Source organism: Typopeltis vanoorti, chromosome 21, assembly GCF_054136105.1.
Source record: "Typopeltis vanoorti isolate ZY-2024b chromosome 21, IOZ_Tvanoo_1.0, whole genome shotgun sequence".
In the NCBI taxonomy this organism is placed as follows: Eukaryota; Metazoa; Arthropoda; class Arachnida; order Uropygi; family Thelyphonidae; genus Typopeltis; species Typopeltis vanoorti.
In genome coordinates, this window is record NC_143569.1 from 48,941,038 (window position 1) to 48,963,972 (window position 22,935).

Genomic DNA, 22,935 nt, shown 5'->3' on the forward strand with positions numbered 1-22,935 from the left:
AATTCTTCAAATATTGCTTTCTGTTTCCGCATTGGGCAGATTTCGCATTATACAAAATAAATAACACTGTAATGCCTATTCTTCTGGCTGGGACTATATAGTTTGTTCGCATTGAGCAAGTTTCCACCTTGGCCAAGTTTTACTGTATGACACCTCCGAAAATTAATCTATCCAATGGCATAACTCTCTGCACTTAAAAAGCTTTGCCAAGAACAAGAACATTATTACCACTAAAGCAGATGAGGGTAATGCTTTAAAAATGGTGATTATACTCAGAGTTTGACTATTTACCACTTAAATGACACTGATCCTACCCAAACATAAAAAAGATGCTCCAAAAATTAGACAAAGCTCACATTTATGGATTACTAAAAATATCAAACTGAACAGACATGCACCTAAGACCCATAGTGGACAATACTGGTTTCCCTACTTACAAAGTGGCCAAATACTTAGACCAAGAGCTTTCATTATAGGTCACACTTTCTCCTACATTTAAAACTCTTCAAATCTTGCTTATCAAACCTATCCTCAAAGATGTAAACATTAGTGAGTTTTCATATAAATATAATTTCCATAGTCACTAATGTCTCCCTAAACAAAACCTCAGATCTAATTCACTCCCCCTCATACTTGACATAACACTTTTCAGTTTTATTATTATGAATTGGCTATTTTACATGGCAAAGAAAAAACATACAGCAAGCAGATTCAAGGCACAGCTATAGGTTTCTCCACATACAATCTTTTCATGGAAAATTTTGAAAATACAGTCTTAAGTTTTGCCCCTCTCAAACCCACAATATGGCTATTCTATGTGGATTCATTTTCTGTTGGAAATGTTCTTAGCACACCACAACAGCCAACACCCAAGGATCCATTTCACCACTGAAAAAAAAAAAAAAAAACTGTCTGTCCTTACCCAAATGCTCAACAGAACCTTATCCTTTTCAGTCTACAGAATATATCAGCACTGGAAGATATACCCATCATCTACCACACAATTATCCCTCCCAACAATACCAAACAAAATCACCAAAACTTCCCATTCTTCAAAATCCAAAATGCGAGAAATCCATTGCCATTCTATATATCTATCTGTGACACTTCAGTGAAAATTTCAGGTGTTCTAAAAAAAAAAAAAAAAGGGTAGTATGACTTGCAAACCTCCTTCAATCCATTCCAAAAGTTAACTATCTTTATCAGGTCACCAAAAGATCCTCTCCCTCATCTTGACCATCCTAAGGTCTTCAGCATCCCTTGCTGCTGCAAATTTCATATTTTAGGCAAACAGGAAGAACACCTAATATCTATCTGGAGAGTATTATGCCATGCCATGGATATGAATAACCAGATCCAATGGAACAACCTCCATTTTATACAGGAGCAGATGTAAATCAAAAGATACTATTTCTAGAATCTGGCATTTAATTATACCATTTTCTAAATATGACAAATTTGGATGCCTCACTTTACCAAAAAATTTGGGCGACTGTCATCTTGCAAACTTCAGTAAGATTCCATCACAGCACCCATAGATAGCACCAGTTAGGATGTCCTGTAAGATCCTGCCTTTAATATTCAGTCTGTTTGCCTTTCTGCTAGTGTGCCTATCTGCAAGTACTTAATAATATTTGACCAAGATGCCTTGATCACCAAGATACCTCTATGACCAAGGAGAAAGATTGGCTTAATAAAATAAATTTAGTTAGTAGTTAGGTCTATATGCATGTTTCTCCATTAAACATTAACGAGCGATAATGTGTAAGCATCTATACCAGAGTGGCTATATTGTATAATTCAAAAAAGCCTGATCAGGAGTTTGAATTCCTAATGATTGCAGTAGAGCTCTTATAGCACCCATGTATAAAAAAAGAGGGAAAAAACAATGAGAATTACAAATCTTCCTACTGAATATTCTACATAACATTTATGTAAGCATTTTTGAAAAGAGACTAAGAAAAACTGTAAAAAAACCTAGGAATAAATGAGATGGATTCAGGCAAAGTAAGAGTTATCAGGATCAAATTTTTACTTTAAGACAAAGTCATGAATCGCTTAAGATAATCTGGAAAAGGCATATAATAAGGTACCCAAAGAAAAGCTGTTCAAATTCCTAGAATTATATGGTGTAAATGGGTCCTATGCACAGTCTATATAACCTAAGTTGCACCAGTAGAACTGGAAGACAGTGATGTAAAATCAGGTGTAAGATGGGGGGGGGGGGGGGGAGATATGCATGACATTTGTTACTCATATACAATCGCACTACGAAGAAACCTGACAGAGATCAGAGATATTAAACTCAGCTCTTAACGCAGATATCACATTGTTATATCTGGGGGTGGGGGGTTTCTACTTTATATATTATTTTATATAATATATTATATAATTATTAAATAATATATTATATATATATATATATATTCTCTTTTATTCTTTTCACTCAATTTCTATCTTTAGTTTAGCGTCTATCAACTCTCTAACATGCAGTCTTAGTACACACCTGTGGCCTACTTCTTATTAAAAAAAAAAAAAAAAAAAAAAAAAAAAAAAAAAAAAAAAAAATGATAATATATTTCTGGTGCGAATAAAGGGAGGTGGTATTCTTATGGATGAACCAGCCCTTCTATTCTTCTGATAACTGATTCCTATTTCGACAGAGAGAAAATTTATTTGTACTGCACCACCCCGCGTCTAGATAATCGAAAGCGTAATATCCAGGGATCAATGATCCGAGAACACAATATCACTATTACTTTTAAGACTTACTATATATTTATTTCTATCCTTATGGCATATTACAGTTGTGGTCCTATATTAATAAATTGGGTTCCCGCTTAGATCCGAAATTTTATGAGGGTAAAGATAAAATTAAGTCAGGCAAGCACATACTTCAAATTAACCCAAAACATTTATTATACTAAAAAACAAATTACACACACTTTAAGATCTTAACTCGCATTTAAATATCAAGGTTAAACTCTTTCTTCTAGAACAACACAACTCAAACTTCATTAGCTTATCTGACTACTTAGCAGAATATCTCAGGATTACGCTTAGCTCACATCAATAGAACACACAATTTTATCAACTGAGATCAAACAAACTCATATACATACAAAATATTATTCAACTCGATCATACAAATTAATCTCAGCTCCTTGCCTATAAAATTCCTGAAGTCCTTTTCTCTAAATTTCATTACTCTAAATAAATCTTATCAAACTTCCTACACATTCTCAAGGAACTTACATTGTCTCAATATACACACATTTCTATGCGCTTACATTAACTAAACACACATTCTTAAGGAACTAATTAAGATATCACAATCCATTCTCGAGGAACAAAGAAATTACTAAGCCACATTTCCTTGGAACAAATATTAAACTCTCACATTCATTCGACATGAACACTTATTAAGACTAAACACATCCCTTCTTTATGAATCCAAAATGCGAAGACAAAGAATTTCTTACCAGGACTGAAGTCATATTTTCCTTCTCAGCTCGATATCTGGAATGGTGGTTACTCTTTCCTGTTAGACCCTTACATTGGGAGACCGTACCGCATACCACAAGTGAACATTGAGTCTTTGTCAGTAACATACAGCATGGCCCTGAGGTTCCTTATCTGCCTTGGCTATCACAGGAGTGCATACTTTCTGACTACATGACATCATTCCATAGGTTTACTACCTTAGAGGTCTCTGCGAGTTTCAGTGTCTACATACTGGAACAAGAGCTGGCATAAGAGCAAAAGCTCAGAGCTGCTGCATCAGAGATAAGTAGTAAGAGATAAGAGATCGTTTTCGGCTCTGCTATTCGCGCCTTCTTCTCCCATTGGTTCTCTTTTCGTGAACAGCGCATGTCTCTTTGACAACTAGCGCCAAAATTCACTGCCAACTATCATGATGAGCTGCGCCAAATTGGACTCTAGCGTACGATATATCTTTTTGCGTGCATTACTCATACTCAGAATCTCGTGTCTTGCCCTAGGCAGGCACTCTAAATAAGGGGATTAAATTCCAAGGTCCCATGCATAGTTTACACCATACATATAAATTACTAAGAATTAATCCTTTTTGTGAACAGTACTGCTTACAATTCAAAGGTGTTACTTATATCTTACAATTTATTTTACGATTAATTGGAGTACAATATTAGACAAAATTTTACTATTTAGTTCTGATTAACAAGAATTTGTTAATCAGAACTAAATTCTGATTAAAATTCTTGTTACGCAGAAGTGCGTAACAAGAATTTGTTATGCTTATGTAAGCAGATGATATCAGCTGGCCTTGCTTCCTCCTGTTCACTAATGTACTGCAGCGCTGCCTCAATCGTCTTGAACCCTTCCAAATGTGGGATGAGATTTTTCTTGTCATCTAAGGATGCCTCCTCCTCTTCTTCCCCCTGTGTCACCATTTCCACAATATCGTTGTCAGTTATTTCATCAACTTCGTCGTTTGACATCCATTCTGTAATGTCCTCTGCATTGACATTGTCACAGCTCGGTACATTTTTGAGCAACGAAACAAGTTTATCGTTTTCATCTTCCACTTCGGTTTCACACACAAGTTCAAGGTTGAAATGTCCACCTTCATAGTCCAAAGAATTTTCCAAGACTTTACAAGTGATATGTTTCGAATCTCTTTACTAACTTAACCAGGATCAGTGGCAAACGTATTCCGCATTTTGCATGTCTCAACTTGTGTTATGCACATGGCACATAGGAGGATTGTAGCAGACACCTGCTTGCAACGTCTTGGCAAAGTAAATTACAGTACTCCTCATTTTATCACGGAGAATTATAATAATACAGTAATTCTCCGTGATAAAATCCAGGCTCCGGATAGTCGAGAGTTTACTGTAACTACAATTTGGGTATGAAAATATAAAAAAACTATGAAAATAAGGATTATGGAAACTATCCACATTCTCAATGAAGAACCTTTAATATTCAGGCACAATTTTTAGTGAAGATGGTCAATTAAATTTGGAAATGGACAAATAGAATAAACAAAGGTGATATTGATGGCAAGCCAGCTGAATAAATTTATATGGAATAGGAGAAATTAGCCAAAATACTATAGCTAGCTAGTATACAAGACAGCATTCAAACCTATTTTAATTTATATACTTGAGTTTTGAGAAAAATTAGTAGTGAACAGATGGCATCAATTGCAGAATATTAAAAACTTGACATTGTAAGCATTCAAAAATGTGTGAGTAGAGCTAATGTTAAAAATAAAGGATGGAAGATTTATATTAAATAACCTAATAATTTAACGGTAGAATTTCACCTACGCATCCAAGGCATCTTCAGTACGGAAATGGAATTATTTGTATAATATACAAATAGTCTTTAAAGAAAAAAAATATTATTAGCCACTAAAGCAGTATTATCAAACCAGTTTTTTTTTAATTTTTTTATTTTATTTTAAAATTCTTAAATTCCTATAAAAATTGTATTTCATAAAATTATTCATATAGTTTTAGGCTATATAAGGAATTTTTAGCAGAGTACAAGGATCAAAGATTTGATCATTTCATCAGAAGATGCTATGAGGTGTCAAAGTGACCATTTGGGTGGTGACTAGTCATATGAAGACTTCTGTGAGAAAGGAATATATGGTATAAAGCTGGTGATTATGACAAACTCAGGAGATGGCTTATAGCTATATCATAGAATGTGGAATTGGACGGATAAGATCAATGCTGACCGAGCCCTACTCAGAAACTACCTGGCAGAGACAATGTCAGAATGCATTCCAAAGGTCACGACGTTAAATAAAGTAAGTGTGAAATGGATAACTGAAGAGATGAGGCACAATCTGGAAGAAGGCATTATGAAGGCAGCACAAGATGAATGGTAAAAATCAGTGGCATGAGGAGTACAAAGAGCTGACAAGAAAGTTGGCTCACTCAGTAAGGGTGGCAAAAGTTACCCTCCACAAAAGAAAAACAGATATCCCCCCCCCCCAGTCCTGAAGATACTTTCAGGTGCAAACTTTGTTTGCTCACACTTGGATAAAGGCTAAAAATCTAATCCTAAAAAATTCAGACATAATGGTTAGTTTCGATGTCACCTCCCTATTTACCAATGTACCACTTATAGACACTCTTGATTTAATCAAGTCTAAATTTCCCCCAGACATTTTTGAATTATTTCAATTTACTATGAATGCAGGTTACTTTACATGGGGTGGGAAATTCTACAAACAGATTAATGGTACTGCAATGGGTTCCCCCCTCTCCCCCCCATTAGCAAATTTTTACATGGAACACTTTGAAAACCAAGTACTTACCACAGCTACGTACAAGCCACAAGTCTGGTTGCGCTACGTAGACGATGTGTTTGCCATCTGGCCCCATGGACAAGACACTTTGGACGCTTTTGTCACCTACCTAAACAGCCAACACCCCAAAATTCACTTCACAGTGGAAAAAGAATCAAATAACTGTCTACCATTTCTTGACACATTAGTCACCCGCCTTTCAGATGGATCACTATCCTTTTCTATTTACAGGAAGCCTACACACACAGGAAGATACCTACATAAACAATCACATCATCACCCAGTCCAACAGTACGGCATTTTAAAAACACTTACACACAGAGCCAGAGCCATTTGTTCTAACGATACAGCTCTGACCACTGAACTCCAGTACCTGCGCCATACGTTCTTAGCCAACGGCTACAATCCCTACAAAATAGAAAAAATACTACATAGGCCCATTACTCTGCCCCCCCCCCCCAATACACAAGAATACAACATGACCATTTCCATTCCCTATATCAGAGGTACATCGGAAAAGATAGCCAAAGTATTGTTGAAACATGGCCTTCGCACCACCTTCAAGCCTCATGTCAAGCTGGCAACTCTGATCCGCTCGCCAAAGGATAAACTTCACCCTTTAGTACACCCAGGAGTGTATGAAGTTCCATGTGACTGTGACTTGGCCTATTATGGGCAAACAGGAAGATCAGTGAACATCCGCCTGGAAGAACATGAAAGATACATTCGCTACTATTACTATGGCAAGTCGGGACTGGCAGACCACGCTTTGGACACTCCTTCACACAGGATTAGATGGAGGAAAACGAATGTGCTATTTAGGAGTTGTTATAGATCTGAAAGATTATTTTTTGAGTCAGCAATGGCTTTGAAGAATTCTCCCAACCTTAACAAATATGGTTGCATTAATTTGCCAAAAATTTGGGAGACGGTTATCCTAAGAAAAACTCCTGGATAACTGCTGCCATTTTTTTTTTTTTTTTTTTTTCGTTAGAGGGCGCCAAAAATAGGACTTTAGATCTTTTGTCTTTCGCAATTTTATTGTTTCACCCACTCACTGTCGCGTTTACATGTGTGTTGTGCTCTGATGATGCTGAGTTAAAAACCAGCGAAATATTAGCATTAATAAAACATCCTTGTGGATAAAAGTGTTTGTGGTGTTGTTAATACCGTGAAAAATAGTCATGAATAACCATCAACGCCTAAGCTTATCAGTTAGAACTTGGATAAAGGATTAAACTAAACTTATTATAGTCTAACCAAGTGAAAAATAAACTCTCAACATCTTTCTCTGAATCCAGAATAATTTAATAATAAGGTTGCACACCCTTTGGCAACTGCTATAGGTTAGGATGACCTCTCATTGCTTCTGCCTTTGTATCTCCACTACTGGGCCTGGCTCCCACTGACGAGACCTCAATAAAGGTCGAAACCGGTATGGGTAGTGGCCCTTGCCTTAATACATAGCATTAGACATATCCACAAGGAGATGTGCTTTGCATTATGGGAGATACTGAGATAGGAGTGATGAGAGCTTTCTCCACCTTTGCAACGAGTTGCCTGGTGTTGCACTACCTTACCCCAGTCCTGAAGATACTTTCAGGCGCAAACTTTGTTTGCTCACACTTGGATAAAGGATTAAACTAAACTTATTATAGTCTAACCAAGTGAAAAATAAACTCAACAAGTTAGGGAAGTTTTTTTATTCCTCTTTATAAGGCCATGATTTGGCCACATCTTAACTATCGTGTCAAGATTTGTTCACCTGGAGGTGGTAGAGAAGATTCAGAGATAAATGACTAAGCTGGTTAAAAGTCTGCAGAATGGTTCCCATGAGGATAGGTTGAAGGTGTAGGGGTTACAAAGTTTAGCTGATAAACAGAAAAGAGGGGGACATGATAAACTTTTGAATGGACCAGATTTTTCACGGAGAGTGGTGAATGAGTGGAATGGATTGCCAAAATTAGTTGAGTTCCCTGACAGTGAATGAGGGGTATGAGAGGTTTTTGTGTGCATGATAATTTAAGTAGCCAATGATGAATCTCCAGACTTTATGGAGACACCGTGTAATAATATCTTGCACAGGATCAGATGGAATAAAAGTTATGATTCATGACAGCAAATACAAATATGAAAGACTTTTTTTAAAAAAAAACAGCCTAATCTTAATAAATATGATTGTATGAATCTTCCCAAGATTTGGTAAACTAATTCTTAGGCATCCTACCCAACTACTAAGGCTAGCCAAGAGCACCTAGAGAGGGTGATCCCCTCATAGGACTTTAGGCTTTAGTCTAGTTTCTTTCACTTATTTTGTGTTTGTTCATGTGTATTATCACAATTTTAATATTGCATTCCTGAAGATGTCTGACAGAGATTGCTGTTTAATTATTTCTTTGTGCTGTATGCAAGCCATTAATTTTTAATACGAGTCCCCAATGCAAGGTGGATAAACTTTTACTTTGTCTCAACACCACTTCTTTACATCATCTACTCACTCTTTTCTAGGTTATCCCCTTGTCTACAGAATTCATTTGTTACCTTTTGCACCCATCAAATTTGTAAAACTTGATCTCTCTAGGTCATTTCAGCATTTGGAATCCCTACAAAAATTTATAAGGATTGATTTATTTATGTTTTTTATTACTGTAACCACATAATGGTGCATGGTCAGAAAATCTGCATCCTTTAAAAGTATTCTTCAGTTTTGGGTACAGCCAAAAATCCCAAAGGGCTAAGTCTAATGAATACAGAGAATGGTCTAATTTTGTGATTGATTTTTAGCCAGAAAATAAAGTGAAGTAAAGAAGCCAGAGACATGGAGGATGACCTACTTATTAAATCTATGATATATTATTAAGTCTCTTCTTGAAAAAGCTTCATGTATAATCTTGACTCTTACAGAAATATGAATTGGATGTTACAGCATTATAGGAGATAAGATGGAGAGGAAAAGGAAGACTAAACAAAAAAGATTATATTATGTATTATAATGGTGCTGAAGAACAAGGAAATTATGGAGCAGGATTTATTATTAGAAAGAAGATAATAAAGATAAAAAAGAAGAAAAGTAGACTAAGAAAAAGATCTGACAACTTTAAAAGTTAAGAATTGGAAGAATATTGCACAGCAAAGGAAAGAATGGCTAAAAATCATTTTGCAAGATAAAACTCAAGAGTTGTAAAGCTAGAAGAAGAATGTTGGTTCAGAGTCTGTCCTTGTTTAATGAATTCAAGAACTGTGCCCTTACAGTTAAAAAAAACAAACATTGTTGTGATCTGCGATCGATCATGACATCTGAACCATTTTCAGTCTTGGAGAAAATGCTTTCCATTCAATGCTTTGATTTTTTTCTTTTTCAGGGTCATACTGAAAGCATATTTCCTCACTAGAAATAAGCCATCAAAAACAGCCAACTGTGAAGAAAGATAAAAACAAACATCAAGTTGCCACTGCTTCTGATCTTCACTCAAAATCTATAGAACCATCTTTGTAGAAGTTTCTCATTCCAAAATTGCCCAGCAAAATCTTCCTCACATGCTCTATCTAAATTTTATTCATGAATTTTAATGGCTATTTATTCATGAAAGGTAACAAGATTGAAGAGAACATCGCATCCTTTTATTATTATTACGGGCGACTCCAGGGAGTCCTTACTCATCGAGGGAGGTCGTGTCCACACAACTATACGACATTCTCACAGTATCTATCATACCTTGCCTTTGCTTATTCCACTCATTTACCACTCTAAAAGTAAAAAACCCAGCTCAAACACCCTTGCTAACCACACTCTTGCCCAGCTTCCATAGTTGTACCCTAGTTCTCCCACCACCAGTCCTGATCTCAAAAATATCCTCTGAATTAATCCTGTAGAAACCCTTTAGCAATTTGATTGTCTCAATCATATCTACCCTTTTCTGCCTATCAACTAATTTCTGCAACCCACAAATTTTCAACCTGTTCTCATAAGGTTCATTCCATAGACCTGCTATCATCTTGGCCACTCGCCTCTGGATCCTCTCCACCTCCTCCCCATCAAGAAGAAACCTAGGTGACCAAATCTGGGCAGAGTAGTCGAGATGAGGTTTTATCAAGGCTCGGTACAGAAGTACAATAACTTGCTTGTCTCTGCTCGTCAAAGTATTTTTCAACAACCAAGTGAGTTGATGAGCTGATTTAGCTACTTTTGCAATGTGCTCCCTAAACTTCATCTCCCTATCCACCAACACTCCCAAGTCCCTGGCCTCATCAATCTCCTGGAGTACAGTTCCACCAATGTGGTATATATACTGCTGCTAATCTTTTCACCCCAAAATGCATAACCTTACATTTTGTCACATTAAATTGATAATCATTCTCCTTAGCCCAGGACTACAATCTATCCAAGTCGTCCTGCAAGATTTTGACATCTTCTGCATTCACTATTGCCCTACCCAACTTTGCATCATCAGCGAACAAATGAACTGTTCCTCTTAGATCCTTCCCTATATCGTTAATGAACAGATTAAACAGCAGTGGTCCAAGACAGAACCCTGCGGCAAACCACTAGTCACAGGCAGTCTTTTGGACTCTACTTCTGAATAAACTACTCTCTGATATCTCTCCATCAACCACCCACCTATCCATCTCACCAACCCTATAACCATTCCCATATGTTGTAGTTTAAGGATTAGAATTCCATGTGGTATCCTGTCAAATGCCTTAGCCAGGTCCAGCAGTATCACTGTAAACCCTTATCCAGTTCAGCCGTCACTGTGTTATAAAACTTGAGCAAGTTACTGAGGCATGATCTACCCTTCACAAAGCCATGCTGTCTCCCATACAGTATCTTATTTTTATCAATCCATTCCTGTGTTTTTCCCTTGACTACTTTCTCCAAGACCTTGACAATAATGACTCCTGATATGCTGATTGGTCGGTAATTTGCAACAGTAGTCTTGGATCCTCCTTTATGCAGTGGAACTATTTTCCCCGCTTTCCACACCTTTGGGACTAAACCAGGCCCGAGACTCAGATTAAACAACATGGTCAAGGGCACTGATAATTCTTTAGCCGCTTCACGTAAGACCTGTGCCGGTATACCATCCAATCCCACAGATGTATTCACATTAAGGTTCTGTAATAGACTATTCACCTCCACTTCATTCATCACAATTCCTGTATAAACTAATGGTTCCTTCGTTTTTTCAATGTCACCACCTGGATGATATACTCTTGCAAAGTGCTCGCTCAGTAATTCCACTATATCGACTGATTCAGTGACCTCCTTACCATTGTCATTCCTTAAAATCATTTTGCCGTGTAGTTTTTTTTTTTTTTTTTTGCTTGCAGCATATTGAAAGAACTGTTTGGGATACTCTTTAGCTTGCATAGCTAGTTTCCTTTCATAATCTGCTTTTGCGTTTTTTTTTTTTTTTTTTTTTTTTTACCACACTTGTTACCCTTCTGGCCTGCACTTTATACCGTTCGTGTGCCTGCAGGTCACCTCTTTCTTTAAATTCCTTCCACAGTTGTTTCTTTTTTTTTGCAGCTCAAGCTTAATGGTGTTATTCATCCATTTAACTCCTACTTGTTTTACTATTCGGACCCTAGGTATACAATCAGCCATAACCTCCTGTAAATGCTCCTTGACCACTTCCCATGCTCTATCGGAAAAGACCTTATTGGAAAAGACCTTGGTTCAACTCTTATCCTGATGAGAGGAATCTTTATATGGGCTTTTTTTTTTTTTTTTCAATTAAAGGTGAGTTAGCTAATCTACTACAGAGGTAGTAGGGCTTTTCCTCATAGAAAACTCAGGTTTTTCATCCTGTATACAGGCAAATTGGCCATGAGAACACATGCAATTTACAAACAAAAAACGCTGTTGATGGATGGTAGACAGCAGCAGTGGTGATAGTAGCATTGTTGTGTGTTGGTGAAGAATTATGTAGTAGAGGAGATGGAGAGATGTGTGCAGCACAGTAGAGTGCCTTCCTGAGACGATTCCTTGGAGAGTGTCAGGCAATAAAGATAATAACTCCAATGCATGGTCCAACATTAACAGCTTGTCTGATTATAGCAACTTCCATACTGTAATAGGGATTTTTTTTTATATATATTAAAAAACTGACCACTGATGAATAAGGCAGATCTTTGAAATAATTTACTGCAGATCAGGGTGGCCCTAAAAAATTTGCTGCCAAGCAATAGCATATTTTGTCTTCCTTCCCCATAAAAAAAAACTCTTAATGTCATCTTAAAAGTCATGATGTTAAGCTAGGCTTCAACATGTCTGATCATAAATTCTAAACAGCAGCATTAGCTAATGAAAATTCATAAGTTTATGAAAAATGATTATAAAAACTATATTTCTTTTGAAATTTTGTTCTGAAAATGTGCATCTGCATGGTTAATTAAAATCAAGTGAAGACAAGTATACTTGTCAAACTCAAAATAAATGCACCTGCTGTAAATTTTAATAAATTATAACAAAAGTTTATTTGAAAAATTAATAATTTCATTGTTCCAAAAGTTATTAATATCACAAATACTAAAAAACATCATTTCTTAACATAAGTTAATTTAAATTTTCACTGTTATAATGTAAACCTACTCTAAAACAAAACTTTTCTTGCTTCATATTCACAAAATCACAAATAAGGTCAGTGTAGTCTAATTTTGGACCAATTTCATGTTCAACTGAAATCATGGCAAGACCTTTCCAATCGAGTTTCGGATATTCTAGAACATAAATAAGTTTCGTGGAAAGGCTTAGACGTTGGTTATGCATTTTCACATTTCAGGAAGTTACAACGTACTAGGATATACATTAAAATAAATTTTAATATATTTCTATATTTTGGCAACGTCACGCTGCCATTTTCAAGAACTTAGGTACAAGATACGTGCACGCAGGCACAGCAAAAACAATAAATGAGTAAGAAGAATGAAGTTATTATTTCTCCTAAAGTCCTGATGGTGCCCTCTAGCGGGCGATGGGGAAACCTACATCAGAAGACCTCCAGCCCAATCGCCCAAGAATACCAACATCGCCCGCTAGAGGGCACCATCACGACTTTAGGAGAAATAATAGCTTCATTCTTCTTACTCATTTATTGTTTTTGCTGTGCCTGCATGCACGTATCTTGTACCTAAGTTCTTGAAAATGGCAGCGTGACGTTGCCAAAATATAGAAATATATTAAAATTTATTTTAATGTATATCCTAGTACGTTGTAATTTCCTGAAATAATATAGTGAAAATAAATAAGTTTCAATAAGCTTTAGTTTTGAAAGACTACGCTTGCCACCTGGTAATGACAGTAATATTCTTAAGGCTACTGCAACATTAGAAGCAAAGTTATTTTTAAGTATATAATGTAGCATTTCAATTGGTGGCATTTTTTTGGTACTAAGTGGGAACTACTATCATTCATAAAATAGATGCATTAGAATACTTTCTAGATGTTTACATTTGTTTAAGAGCTCATTTGTCGCCTCAGATTCCAATTTAGGGATATTATATAAAAATGAAAAATGTGAACTGTTTTATTCCAATTATCAAAATCTTTCGTGGATAAAACTCGTTGCTACATCAATAATAAGAAAGAAAAACTCAATTTTAAATTTAGTTTTGAGATCAGAAATAGGCTCATCTTTTGCTTCATAACTATGTTTTTTTCTGCCAACACTCTAGTACTTACAAATGTTGGTTTCAAATTAGGATCAGCTTCAACTTTTTCAGCTAATGTTGTAGCATCTACAAGAAAATTTCAAAATGATTCAAAATTTCTGATATTCTCAAGACTTTGGAGAACATTTCTTAAAGTAGATATGGCAGTAGACAATTCCATTTTTATGCTTTGCAATAATTTAATACCAACATTAATTTCATTTATAACAGTGCGATATAACCAAACATAAAAATTTAAAGTCTGAGCTTAAGGGCAAGAGTTTCAGATTCGTGTCTCGCCATTCTGTCCACTGACTTGCCATCAGCAATTTCTATCAAAATATCATAAAATTCGTCAATATAATATGTTAAAGGTCGAACAGCTTCGATTCCAGATTCCCAGCAGGTGGTACTTAGTGGCTTGGGAGTAAGAGTTATTATTATCATTATTATTCCGGACAACTCCAAGGAGTCGACAGACTCATCGAGGGAGGCCCCAACATCATGTCAAGAACAACTGTTCGACATTCACACAGTATCAATCATACCTCATTTACGGTCATATTCACACTCCTTTTCTCTCAGAGGGTGGTTGGAATGGATTGCCTTTGGATTTGCGAGTGCAAGCAGTGTGAATGAATTCAAGAATAAGTATGATAGTTGGTGTGTGTAATATGTGGCCTCCCTCGATGAGTCTCTGACTCCATAAACATCTCTCTTATTAATAATAATATCAACTAATATTTTTAAAGCCCATCTCAAAATTTAGTTACACTAAATAAACTACGATTTAGTTACACTAAATCGTACTTACCAGGTGCGAAATTTAAGGATGTAAGTGAGAGTATTAGAGTGCAAAAACAGAGGGTGAAAGAATTAATAATTGTGGTGGGTACGAATGAATTGAAAGGTGATAAATTTTTTATGAGAGAGGACTTGAAAGTATTGTTAAAGGTAGCGAAAGAAAAGAGTGACAGAGTTAGAATGGTTAGTCTGTTGCTGTGGTATGACAGAGAGGAGTTTAGGAGGAGGGCCATAATTGCAAATGACATTATGCATAGGTTATGCAGACGGTGTGGTGTGGAATTCGTGGATGTGTGGAATGAGTTTGAAGGGCGAAAGGACTTATACAAGATGGATGGCCTGCATTTGAATGGACTTGGTGTGCGGAGACTGGAAAGAGTGTTGCTGAATGAAGTGAAAATGGATGTGCAAAACCAGGGAAACTAAAACTACCAAGGAGGGGGGGAATGGATATGCAGACATCAGTGAGACAGATGAGTGTAAGAATGTATATAATGTACCCGAGCGAGCACTAAGGACAAAATATGGGAATGGGTCATTTAGAATAACGTATCAATATAGGGGTGGGACTAAGGGATCACTGCATTTCATGTATACTAATGCCAAGAGTATTAGGAACAAGAAGGAAGAATTTTTGGCCTTGATTGGCTCTTCCTGGCCACAGGTTATTGGCATTAGTGAAACATGGCTGACGGAAGATGATATAGTTAGTGGGATAGAATGTGTAGGTCATAGTGTGTTTAGGAGGGACAGAGAGAATAAAATGGGAGGAGGGGTATTATAGATGATAGCTGATGAACTGCAGCCAAGGAGAATTGAAGTTGTATCGCAGAATAGTGAAAGGAGCTCATTTGAGGCTATTTGGTGTGAGATTGAGACTGGCAAAATAAAATATACAGTTGGGTGCTGCTATAGACCAGGTGATGGAATAGATGGTGGAGATAGTATGCATAGGGATATTGATGAAAATGAGTGGAAGGAGGGTAATTATTATGGGGGATTTCAACTATGGTAACATTGATTGGAAGGAGAAGAGGACACATGTGAGGAAGGAAAAGGATTTTATTCAATTATTAAGGGATAACTATCTGAGACAGCATGTAATTGAAAATACTAGGGGTGTGAGAGTGCTTGACCTGGTAATAGCATCTGAGAATTTGACTGTAATGAATATGACCATGTTGCCACCTATTGGTGAGAGTGATCATAAGGTCTTGACCTGGGAGGTGGCGAAAGGTGTGGAATTTTCGATGAAGACAGGGTATATGTGGAATTACCATGCTGGCAAGTATGACAAGCTTAGGAGATTGCTTGGATCAGTGCCATGGCATGTACAACTGCAAGGGCTGGACGTCGATAGGCATGGGAAGTGGTCAAGGAGCATTTACGGGAGGTAATGGCTGATTGTATACCTAGGGTCCGAATAGTAAAACAAGTAGGGGTTAAATGGATGAATAACACCATTAAGCTTGAGCTGCAAAAAAAGAAACAACTGTGGAGGGAATTTAAAGAAAGGGGTGACCTGCAGGCACACGAACGGTATAAAATGCAGGCCAGAAAGGTAACGAGTGTGGCAAAAATAGCAAAAGCGGATTATGAAAGGAAACTAGCTTTGCAAGCAAAAGAGAATCCAAAACAGTTCTTTCAATATGCTGCAAGCAAGAAAAAAACTGTACACGGTAAAATGATTTTAAGGAATGACGATGGTAAGGAGGTCACTGAATCAGTCGATATAGTGGAGTTACTGAGTGCGCACTTTGCAAAAGCATATCATCCAGGTGGTGACATTGAAAAAATGAAGGAACCATTAGTTTATACGGGAATAGTGATGAATGAAGTGGAGGTGACTAGTCTATTACAGAACCTTAATGTGAACACATCTGTGGGATTGATTGGCATACCAGCACGGGTCTTGCGTGAAGCGGCTAAAGAATTATCAGTGCCCTTGACCATGTTGTTTAATCTGAGTCTCAGGTCTGGCTTAGTCCCGAAGGTGTGGAAAGAGGGGAAAATAGTTTCACTGCATAAAGGAGGATCCAAGACTACGGTTGCAAATTACCGACCGATCAGCATATCAGAAGTTGTCAAGGTCTTAGAGAAAGTAGTCAAGGGAAAAAATACAGGAATGGATTGATGAAAACGAGATACTGTACAGGGGACAGCATGGCTTTGTGAAGGGTAGATCATGCTTCAATAACTTGCTCAAGTTTTATAACAAGGTGACGGCTGAACTGGATTAGGGAAATGGGTTTACAGTGATACTGCTGGACCTGGCAAAGGCGTTTGACAGGATACCACATGGAATACTAATCCGTAAACTACAACATATGGGAATGGATATAGGGTTGGTGAGGTGGATAGGTGGTTGGTTAATGGAGAGATATCAAAGAGTAGTTTATTCAGGAGTAGAGTCCAAAAGACGGCCTGTGACTAGTGGTGTGCCGCAGGGTTCTGTTCTTGGACCACTGCTGTTTAATCTGTTCATTAACGATATAGGGAAGGATCTAAGTGGAACAATTCATTTGTTCGCTGATGATGCAAAGTTGGGTAGGGCAATAGTGAATGCAGAAGATGTCAAAGTCTTGCAGGATGACTTAGATAGATTGGAGTTCTGGGATAAGGAGAATGGATGTCAATTTAATGTGACAAAATGTAAGGTTATGCATTTTGGGGTGAAAAGATTAGCAGCAGTATACCACATTGGTGGAACTGTACTCCAAGAGATTGATGAGGCCAGGGACTTGGGAGTGTTGGTGGATAGGGAGATGAAGTTTAGGGGGCACACTGCAAAAGTAGCTAAATCAGCTCATCAACTTACTTGGTTGTTGAAAAATACCTTGACGAGCAGAGACAAGCAAGTTATTGTACCTCTGTACCGAGCCTTGATAAGACCTCATCTCGACTACTGTGCCCAGATTTGGTCACCTCGGTTCCTTCTTGATGGGGAGGAGGTGGAGAGGATCCAGAGGCGAGTGACTAAGATGATAACAGGTCTATGGAATGAACCATATGAGAACAGGTTGAAGATTTGTGGGTTGCAGAAACTAGTTTATAGGCGGAGGAGGGGAGATATGATTGAGACATTCAAATTGCTAAAGGGATTCTATAGGATTAATTCAGAGGATATTTTTGAGATCAGGACTGGTGGTGGGAGAACTAGGGGACACCTATGGAAGCTGGGCAAGAGTGTGGTTAGTAGGGGTGTTAGAGCTGGGTTCTTTACTTTTAGAGAGGTAAATGAGTGGAATAAGCTGCCAGAGTCTGTTGTGGGTGCTATGACGGTGAACGAGTTCAAGACAAGGTATGATAGATACTGTGAGAATGTAATCGCATAGTTGTGTGGACATGATGTTTAAGGCCTCCCTCAATGAGTCTAAGGACTCCTGGAGTTGCCCGAAATAATAATAATAATAATAAAAAAAATGGAATGTAATTTATTTTGCTCTATATAAGTGAGATCTATGTTACTTGTAACATATTCACATGCAGTAAATGAATTCAAAGACTCCCCTAGTCACTGATAGTCACAAGGTTTAACTACTGAAAAAAAAAAGCCATATTACAGCATGGAAGTTTCTCATTTTATTATTTCCCAAGACCTCATGGAGTCAAAGACTCATCTGGGAGGTCCTTTTATCACACACATATCTCATCATACCGTGTCTTAAACACACTAACTCCTTGCAGACACCACACTCTCAGGCAAGGCATTCCAATCATTCACAACTCTGCACGAAAAAAACCTGCCTCTCACTCCCCTACTCACACCCTCTTTATACAGTTTCGAGGGATGACCTCTGGTTCTCCCCTGATCTCCGACTATTCTCTGTAGAACTTCTCACCATTGATCTTATAACAACCCCTTATCAACTTGTAGGTCTCTATCATATCTCCCCTCTTCCTTCTCTCCACCAGACTCTGCACATTACATCTTCTCAATCTTTCCTCATACTCAACATTCCAGAGGTCAGAAACTATCTTAGTCAGTCGCCTTTGGACCCTTTCCAACATCTCTTCATTCTTCTAAAAACCCGGTAACCAAATCTGGGCACAATAGTCCATATGTGGCCTAATCAAAGCCTTATACAATGGAACAAGAATCTCCCTACTTCTACACGTCAGTGTCCTCCGCATCATTCCCAAAAGTCTTCGTATTGTCTTCACAATTTTGGTGATGTGTCCCCTAAATTTTAGATCCTTATCCACTATCACCCCCAGATCTCTTCTTTCCTCTACCTCCAACAATATACTCTCACCAAGCATAAATTCTGCATCCCATCTTTGTTTTCTAAATTTTAAAACCTTACTGACTACTACATGGTGCGTCCCCAGTAGTAGTCAGCCACAGAAATGCCACAAGAGAAATGAAGAGGCTGGGCATCCGGATTTTGGGAATTTGCGAGACAAGATGGCCAGGATCTGGAAAGTGTCAACAAGATAATACAACAATGTATTACTCTGGGAATGATGAGAACAAACATCGACATGATGTAGCTGTAATAGTAGATGAAGAAATCAATAAATCAGTACTAAATTGGATTCCATTTTCTGAAAGGATAATGCTGTTACAACTTAAGGGAAACCCCGTTAACATAAATATCATCCAAGCTTATGCACCCACAGCTGACAAAAGTGAAGAAGATGTTGAAGAGTTTTATGAACACCTAAAAGAGATTAAAAACCTAACAAAGAAACATGATATAAACATAGTGATGGGTGACTTCAATGCAAAAGTAGGAAGAGGGGGTGATGGAGAAATTGTTGGCGAACATGGCTTAAGCACCAGAAACGACAGAGGAGATCGCCTAGTCCAGTTCTGTCAGGAAGAAGATCTAACAATAGCAAATACCTGGGTTTAAACTTCCACCCAGAAGACTGTACACTTGGAAATCGCCTTAAGATAACCAACATAAGATTGTCCGAAATCAAATTGATTATATACTGATAAATAAAAGATTCCACAGTAGTATAAAGAGTGCAAAGACTTATCCTGGAGCAGATATCTCATCAGACCACAATCCCAAAGTTGCAGAAGTACGTCTTAGATTAAAATCAGCTAAAAAATCACAAAAGAAGAAAAAGAAAATTGATGTAGAAAAACTGAAAGACCCGAACATAAATAAAAGTGCCAAGACACAGCTTAACCTGCGGATTAACATAGAAGAAAATAAAAGTGTGGAATCTCTTTGGAATAGCTTAAAGAATGCCATCGTAACAACAAGTATTGAAGAAGTAGGTTATGTGAATAATATAAAACAACAGGAATGGATGACAGATGAGCTTTCTCTTATTGATACAAGAAGAATGTACGAAAACAAAGACCTAGCCAGGTATACAGAAACACATAACATCATCAAGAAAAAAAATAAAAGAAGCCAAGGAAAATTGGATGAAAAATTTATGTGCTGAAATTGAACTGCTTCAGAAGAAACATGATAATTTCAATCTGTATAAGAAAATCAACGAAATTTCTGGAAAACTGAGGAAAAAGCAAATAGTGTCTCTAAGAGACGAAAATGGAAAAATAGTTCTAGAAGAAGAGAATAAAGCACAGATTTGGATAAAATATGTAACAGAACTTTTCAATGATACTAGACAGAAGCCTATAAATATAAAAGATAACATTCAAGGACCAGCAATCATGAAATGCGAAATAGAGAATGCTATACGAACAAGTAAAACAGGAAAAGCCAGTGGACCAGATGGTGTGCAAACAGAATTTTTAAAATTAATAGAACCAGATAACATCAAACTTCTTGAAAAACTATTTAATGAAATATATGAAAGTGATGAATTTCCATCAGATTGGCTCAAATCTACATTTATCACTATCCCAAAGAAACCCAAAGCGAATTCCTGTGGTGACTTCCGACTTATTAGTCTAATGAGCCAAACATTAAAAATATTTTTGAAAGTAATTCAGAATTGCATTTATAGAAAAAGTGAAGAAACTCTAAGTGAAACACAATTTGGCTTTCGGAATGGTTTTGGTACTAGAGAGGCCCTTTTCTGTACCCAAATATTGATACAAAAATGCATAGAAAAACAGAAATCTGTCTTTATGTGTTTCATAGATTTTGAAAAAGCATTCGACAAAGTCAGACACACTAACTTAATAGAAGTCCTTCAACAAACAAGGCTAGACGAACAAGACATAAGACTAATAACAAATCTGTATTGGAATCAGTCAGCTACCGTTCAATTAGACAACATTACCACCAGTGATATTAACATCAAAAGAGGAGTGAGACAAGGATGTGTGCTCTCACCACTCCTGTTCAACATATACGCAGAGGTAATCTTTAAAAAAGCATTGGAAGAATGTCCAGAGGGAATCACAATAAATGGAAAGATTGTTAACAACCTACGATATGCAGATGACACCGTGCTAATTGCAGATAACATTATGGATCTCCAAAAACTCATTGACAGAGTATACATAGAGAGCCAAAGAATGGGAATAAATATAAACATCAACAAGACAAAATACATGATCATCAGCAAACATCCAGCCTCATCAATGAAACTGACACTCAATGGGAAAAATATTGATCAAGTGTCAAAATATATCTTGGTTGTTGGCTTAATGAACGGTGGGATCCAGAAATAGATATAAAGACAAGGATTGAAGTTGCATGGCAGTCCTTCATGAAAATGAGAACACTATTCTGCAATAAAGACCTAAATATGAAAGTCAGATGCCGAATGCTGAAATGTTACGTGTGGTCTATTCTGCTCTATGGAGTTGAAACATGGACATTGAAGGCGACAACCATCAAGAAAATCGAAGCCTTTGAGATGTGGCTATACAGAAGAATGCTAAAGATATCATGGACAGAAAAAATTACCAATGAAGAGGTCTTAAAATCCATTGGCAAAGCTAAACATCTTGTACAAATAATCAAGAAACGAAAAACATATCTTGGCCACATCATGAGAAACAGCAAATACCAACTTCTACAAACTATTTTGGTAGGAAGAATTGATGGCAAAGGAACTAGAGGAAGAAAAAGAATATCATGGTTTGACAACATCAAGACGTGGACAGGAAAGAGCAGTGCACAACTGCTCAGATTAGCACAAGACTGCAGTTTGTTCGCCAAGATGGTCGCTGACCTTCGATAGAAGATAGCACAATAAGAAGAAGAAAACCTTACATTTTGCAACATTGAAATCACATCCCCATTTGCTTGCCCAATCACTCAATTTATTCACGTCTTCTTGCAAGGCCACAACATCTTCACTACTCTTTATGGTTCATCCCAACTTTGCATCATCTGCAAACAACTGAATATCTCCATCCAAATCTTCCCCAATATCATTAATATACAAGTTAAATAGTAATGGCCCTAAAACAGACCCCTGAGGCACTCCACTAGTGACTTTCCTTTTCCTGGATATCGCACCCCCATACACAACTTGTTGATACCTATCAGATAGCCAGTCTCCAATCCAATGCACTATTCTAATATCCAACCCCATCTGCTCTAGTTTGACTGTCAACTTATCATGAGGTACTTTATCAAAAGCTTTTGCAAAATCCAAGTATATTACTGTGTATCCTTCTCCTCTGTGCAAGGAAGCAGTCACTTTATTGTAATAAGTAGATTACTAAAACATGACCTCCCTTTAGCAAATCCATGCTGTCTATCAAAAATTATACCATTGTTGTCAACCCGACTCTGGATCCTAGTTCTCACAAGCTTCTCCAACAACTTAACCACAACACCTGACACAGAGATAGGCCTATAGTTTGATGCTTGAGTTCGATCACCTCCTTTATGAAGTGGCACAATCTTGCCCTCCTTCCACTCTTTAGGAATTTGACCAAGTGCAAGACTCGTATTAAAAAAATATGTCAAGGCAGGTGTCAACTCTCTGGCACATTCCTTCAGAATACACGGTGATATATTATCAAGTCCCACAGCCTTATTTACATCTAGTTTACTCAACTCCCCAAACACCTCTTGCTCACTTACAGTCAGTCTCTCCTCCCCATCACCAACTGCTCTCAATCTCTCCATGAAGTCACATTCACAAGATTGAAAGATCTTGATGAACTGCTCATTAAGTATCTCCACCACACATTTTCAACAGCTGTCTTTATACCATTTCCTCCAATCAATGTCATCCTTCCATAATCATTCTTTCTTTTGCTGGCTACATATCAAAAG

At 37.3% G+C, this 22,935-nt stretch overlaps 1 protein-coding gene across 2 annotated transcripts in view; it reads right to left on the bottom strand.

The window, feature by feature from the left end:
- LOC150094837 (stress-associated endoplasmic reticulum protein 2) overlaps positions 1-22,935 on the bottom strand; it is a 58,687-nt gene that overhangs the window by 27,851 nt on the left and 7,901 nt on the right. The gene's annotated exons all lie outside the window — the stretch shown is intronic.